Source organism: Hyperoodon ampullatus (genome assembly GCF_949752795.1).
Source record: "Hyperoodon ampullatus genome assembly, chromosome: X".
NCBI classification, from domain to species: Eukaryota; Metazoa; Chordata; class Mammalia; order Artiodactyla; family Ziphiidae; genus Hyperoodon; species Hyperoodon ampullatus.
The window spans coordinates 96,103,669-96,110,299 of NC_136913.1; positions in this window are offsets into that span (position 1 = coordinate 96,103,669).

The window sequence follows — 6,631 nt, forward strand, 5'->3', positions numbered from 1 at the left end:
TGGTCCTGGAGGTAAAGACTGAGAAGGCAGGGTATTTCCTCCCTGTTCTATCTGCTTCTAGTGACATCTAGACGCAGTAGCAGCTATGTCTCTTCTGTGATTTCAGCTCCCACTGGACAAGACCACCTACCTTGGTTCCAGGTTCCTTTCAGTGATCCCAGCCCTAGGACTCTGCTAAACCTGTCTCCCCCTACCATATCTCTCCAGTTTAGTGATAATAGAGGTTCTCAATTTGCAATCTTAGGGTTACTTCACTGTTTCTTGCTGGCTTTTCAGTTCTTCTATCACCCGTGTAACCAGTTTCTTGCCTTAAAGTCTTCTCAACTTTAAATACTTGAGTGTTTTTCCCTCTTCCTGGCTAGACTCTGATTAATACACCTGATTAATATGATTTGCTTGAAAATAAGTATGGAGGGCTTAGATAGTAAAGCCATTTGGTGGACGTGAAACTGAAGGGCCAAGAACTGTGTCCTCAAAAGCATAATAAGGTTGAAGGAAGATATCAGGGAGCTTTTTAGCCTATGGAAGCAGACTTTGTTAAATGGGCTGCATTGCCTTCTTTAGATGGGACCACTATTGGGATAATATGGGGTATTTTGTGAGGGCTTTCGCCATCACCAGTAGGGTGTGGTACCCATGTAAAGGGAGATACTTCGAAATAATATATTGGGTGATTGTATCACAGGGGTACCTGGAGGTCAGACAGGAGGGTGCATCAGATATAAAGCCACCAAAGACTAAGATATTGGCTAACCTAAATGCTGCCATTGCACAGATGAAGATCTGGGATGTTAGCCTCTCTGTTTGGGATGGACAGTAGCCCACCTTTGTAGACCCAGTATCCTCAAAATTTTGTGCTCTCTTCTAGAGATGCCCTTCACCAACTCTGGATCTTAGGCACATTTTAATAAGATCTTCCCATTGCTCATGCTCATGCTACCTTGGTTGGCTCTAGCTGAGCTGGGATGACTGCAAAATTCTCAGTTCAAAGAACTTTTCACCATGGAGTTGCCTCTTATACCCCTTGACACTCTGTCTTCTGGAATGAGGAATCTATTAGACAGTTTTTGTATGAATTGAGCTTCTATATCTCACAGAGCTGCTCCAGGCTCAATATTCTTAGTACATTGTCATGAAATACCTAGCCACTTTTTGAGCTAGTACCTCCAAGACCAAATTGGCCAGTTAATATAATCTGGGTTCATCTTCCTGGAGGAGCAAGAGATGGAGGGGCAGAGATCACAAGTTGGGATTTTCCTGGGACTCAGTAATTGCTAATAGTATCTGGAGAATCCCAAGGTGTGTTGATTGGCCCTAGAGAGGGACCTCTCCCTCACTGACCACTGACAGTTTGCCTAGCATTGTATGAATTCCTTGGCTGGACAAAACATGATACCCATAAACTCAGCCATAGTGCTTGCCAGCTCTTATTTCTTTTTTTCCCTCATAAATTTATTTATTTGTTTGTTTGTTCATTTGTTTATTTATTTTGGCCTCGTTGGGTCTTCGTTGCTGCGTGCAGTCTTTCTCTAGTTGCAGCTAGCGGGAGCTACTCTTAGTTGCGGTGCGCGGGCGTCCTGTGTTGGCTTCTCTTGTTGCAGAGCATGGGCTCTAGGCCTGCGGGCTTCAGTAGTTGTGGCATGCGGGCTCGGTAGTTGTGGCTCATGGACTCTAGAGCACAGGCTCAGTAGCTGTGGCACACAGGTGTAGTTGCTCTGCAGCATGTGGGATCTTCCTAGACTAAGGATCGAACCCGTGCCCCCTGCATTGGCAGGGGGGTTCTTAACAACTGTGCGATCAGGGAAATCCCCCAACTTTTATTTCTCAAGGTTGGGCCAGGGATGGTGTTGCAACAAATGGTGTAGGACTAGTTGAACTAAAGGGTACAAGTGAGCTCAGTTTAAGAGAGCTGAATGGATGTTTTCCAGATTAAAATATTTTTCTTTCTAAGAAGTCACAGAGAATATAATTCATAAGGATTGGGAAATGGCTGGGGTACTTCAAAGGTGAAAACACATCATACTATTCTCAAGTTGACATAAGCACACTTGGAAGGCCATTCATTCCTTTATTCCACAGTTATTTATGGCCTGCCTAATATTAAGCTGGTTTAGGAAATTAAGGATTAGTAGTTATGAGCAACAACATGGAGACTGTGGTAGTGCTGATAGAAACAGAGTTCCCTTGGAGTGCCAAGTTAGGGAGGCCAGTTCTATTATTAAAGAGAGAGCTTTAGGTTCCCTCCCACAGGAAGAGTGAAAGTCCTGAAGAGCCGCATTTCAGAAAATTGTATTGAGATGTTGGCAAGAGACCTCAGCTCCGGCGACCAGACGCATTGCCCATTACACTCACACTTCCATATCCATGGCCTATCACCTACCTGAGCTGTGGCCAGAAGGCATAAATCAAATGGATCCTGATAAACACTGTGATGATCATTTACAGCTTGTCTCCTCAACATGTGCTGCCTCTTCTTCCAATGATACTTGAGTTTTGCTTGAGGATCCACCTCTACCCCATATCCTGTCTATATGGATTAGATGAGTCCTATACCATGGACTCTAGGTATAGCCATAGAACCTGAGCCTAAGTCAATGCATCTCATCTCCTTACGCCAAGATACTGGTTCAAGATTGGGCATATGACCACATCAGACCCACTGGGTCTGAATTTTACTGAGAATACTGGGAAAGTGACACATTTCCTCTCCCCTCACCTTTTGACTTGAATCTGGAAAGCTGGGAAGTAGGTGATTATGCAGCTCTTTTGCCACCATGACAGGCTACCTGGAACAACCATGAACTACCATCTTGGGCTACATTGATCACTATGTAGCCACTAGCCATGTGTGGCTACTTACATTTAAATAAGACTTCTAATGCTTGGGTTACTCCAACCCAAGATGGAGGAACTGGGATTAGTTTACCCTTCCTCTTCAAACAACTAAAGAAAAGGCAATATAATAAACAAAAGTTTTAATACAATAAATATTAGGCACTGAAAGATAGTGATCCCCAAAAGATGGGGGAAAGTGAGGTAAGCCCTATGATTGACTGGGCTTAATACCTTGAGAAGGGTTCCAGGCCATGGCATGCAGCAGGGAATCAGGCACAGCCAAGTGGAATCCCTGAGTTAAGGAGATGGAGCTGAAAGTCCAAGAGAGACAAAGGTGGCAACAATACCAGACAGGGGAGAGTTGTACCAATCAAGAACCACAAGCATCTACAGAGAGTCTCCCTAGATAATGCAGCAGAGTACTAAGCAGCACATGACGGTGAGGAAACTACTCAAGGCCTGGGGAAATAATCACCCAAAAGAATTAGAGGGAAGAGTGCCCCAAAGAAGTGGAAAACATTCAGGGCCAAGAACCATGGCTTTTCCCATCAACGACAGAGGAAAAATTCATCATTCATGGTCATTGGGTAGAATCCTAAGAAGGTATTGCGTCAGTTGTGGAGAATAATTAGACTGAGAACTGCTTCAGACCCACCCCATGAATCATAAAAGCATGACCTGAAGGATCAAACTCTTTCCAAGTAATGACTGCATCCCAGAAGAAACCTCAAGAATATTTATAAAAATGCAAACATATACAACACTGAAGTAAAATTCACAGTGTCTGATATCCAGTCAAAGCTTATCAGGCATGCAAAGAGGCAGGAGAACAAGACTCATTAAGAAGAAGAATCAATCACTTGAGGCCGTTTTTTTTTAATTGGGGGATAGTTGTTTTACAATGTTGTGTTAGTTTCTACTGTACAGTGAAGAATCAATCACTTGAAATCAACACAGAGCTGACACAGCTATTAAGATTAGCAGAGAAGGGCACTGGAACAGTTTATTATAACTGTATTCCATATGTTCAAAATGTTAGAGACATGAACTATACAGAAAGGATATAAACCTTATTTCTATAAAGCTTCTTATAAAGTTAAACATATACTTTTCATTTGACCCAGTAATTACATTCCTAGGTATTTATCCAAGAGAAGTAAAAAAGATATGTCCATGCAAAAATATGCCCATGAATGTTCATTGCAGATTTATATAGAATAGCCAAAAACTGGAAATAGCCCCAATGTCCACCGACAGGTAAACGGGAAAACAAACCATGGTAAATCCGTCCAATAAGAATATGCTCAGCAATAAAAAGGACATAGTACTGATACATGGATGAACTTCAAATGTATTACGGTGATTTTAAAAAAGCCAAACAAAAAAGTGCACAGGTGCAAGATACTATTTATATAAAACACTATAAGAGGTAAATCTAATCTATAGTATAGAAAATAAATCATTAGTTGCCTGGGGCCAGGCATGGGGAGGGGGACTGACAGGGAAGTGGCATGAGGGAATCTTTTTGGGTGATGGAAATGTTCTATTTTTTAAATTGTGGTGGTGGCTACACAGGTGTATACGTTTGTCAGAATATCAAACTGCTTGAAACAGGTGTATTTTATTATGTTTTATATTATATATGTCATATATATGATATTATTGTATTTATTATATGCAAGTTATACCTCAATAAAGTTGGCTTTTATAAAAGAACAAGCTGTTCTACACCAACGTTGGTTTCTACCTCTACTACCTTCTCTGTCTCTGAATACATGGGCAGAGCCACGGGGCAACCTCTAACATTCTAAGGAATAGTACAAAACATAAGCCATCTTGGGCACCTGAATTTATAATCAAGCTAGAGACACCATTTGCCCCTTGTGCTACAGCTGTATAACCAACTAAATGATTTCTTTTCCTAGGCTTTTCAATATCGTTAAGTTATTCAACACTGTGCTATTCGGTCTCTATCACAGTTTGTACACATTCACCGTATCTTCTACTTTTTCCTTATATTCCTTTCCTGTCAAGATTTCTCTCCCCTCACTCTACACTCCTGTGCCTTTCCCCCACCCTTATCCCAGACACACATATTCTCCCAGCTAGTCCTGGCATCCCAAGATCGTAGATTCTTGTTGACCCCATAAACTCTCAAACTGGGTCTACAAGGAAGGGTTTTTACCCAAATCCTCCTTTGGGGGAGGATTGAATGGAGACATGATATGTTACCAGTCAAGTTAATATGCTAGTCACTCGTATGGTCCAGATTGGGTTGGGTTCTGCAGGGCCAGTTTGAAGTCCTATCACAGCTAGGGGTCCCAAGAACTAGAGGGGCAGCTAAGCCACCATTCACTGGGAAGAGCTGAAGAACCAGGCCCAATGCTTAGCAGAAATCAAGACAGTGGTTCCAGCAAAAGTTCAGAAATGGGTGGGGATAAAATTAGAACAAGGTTTGAAATGAGTAATCAGATTAAAGAGTGATTTCTATGTACACTAGTAGGGGTTTGAGGCTTGCCTCTATGGCCAAGTGGGGAAGTACCACATGGGAGGGTTAGGTTGGGTTAAAGGGCTGTGGAGAGGGAAGACAAGAGGCAAAGAGGGGCCAGAAGAGCTACTGTAGGTCCCTGTCTTCCATCAGACATACCGAAGGAAGCCCTAGCCCTTCTTGGCAAGGAGGTTTGATTGTGGGGAAGGGTGGGAAGAGTGTGCCCTGCTTTCTGTCTTTTAAATCAACTCAACCCATTCACATTCCAATCACCAGCCAAACTACAAAATCAAGGCCCAGACACCAAAAGACGTTTGCGGTAATGTTCCCTCATCACTGTTCCTACAACCCGGCCCAAACGTATCTCAGCCTACTCTTGCTTTGATCTCATCTCAGCCTATTTTGAAACCCTTGCTTTGTATAGCTCCTTCAATCCTAACTCTGACCCTTTGGATTTGGTATTTATAGTTGCCAAACACTTGCTGGGCACCCCAGCCAGGCTAGCTGCAGACTCCTCTGTATTTGAGTATATGTTGAGGTGGGTGTTGAGTCCAACAAGCGGGAATGCTAGTCCTACTAGTGAAGTCAAGTCCAGTGCCTGAGGGATAATATCAAGCATCAGGTTCAAGGATATAGAGGAAGGGTCTAAACAGGAGATAAGACAAGGAGGGAGGAGTTAAGGAAATGAGGCACAAGTTCAGAAGTGAAGCGTAAGAGACTTCCCTGGTGGTGCGGTGGTTAAGAATCCGCCTGCCAATGCAGGGGACACGGGTTCAAGCTCTGGTCCAGGAAGACCCCACGTGCCGCGGAGCAACTAAGCCCGTGTGCCACAACTACTGAGCCTGCGCTCTAGAGCCCGCGAGCCACAACTACTGAAGCCCACGTGCCTAGAGCCCGTGCTCTGCAACAAGAGAAGCCACCGCAATGAGAAGCCTGCGCACAGCAACAAAGAGTACCCCCCGCTCACCGCAACTAGAGAAAGCCCGCGTGTAGCAACAAAGATGCAACACAGCCCTAAATAAATAAATTATAAATAAATAAATAAATAAATAAATAAATAGAATCTAGATCAAGGTGGCACTACAATGGGAGAATGCCAAATATCAAGTAATTCAGCATAACTAGAAAGCCTGCACGCAACAATGAAGACCCAACACAGCCAAAAATAAATAAATTAAATAAATTTTAAAAAGAAGTGAAGCATAAGACAGGACATAGAGAAACTTCCCTGGTGGTCCAGTGGTTAAGATTCCACGCTTCCACTGCAGGGGACATGGGTTTGATCCCTGGTCAGGGAACCAGGATCCT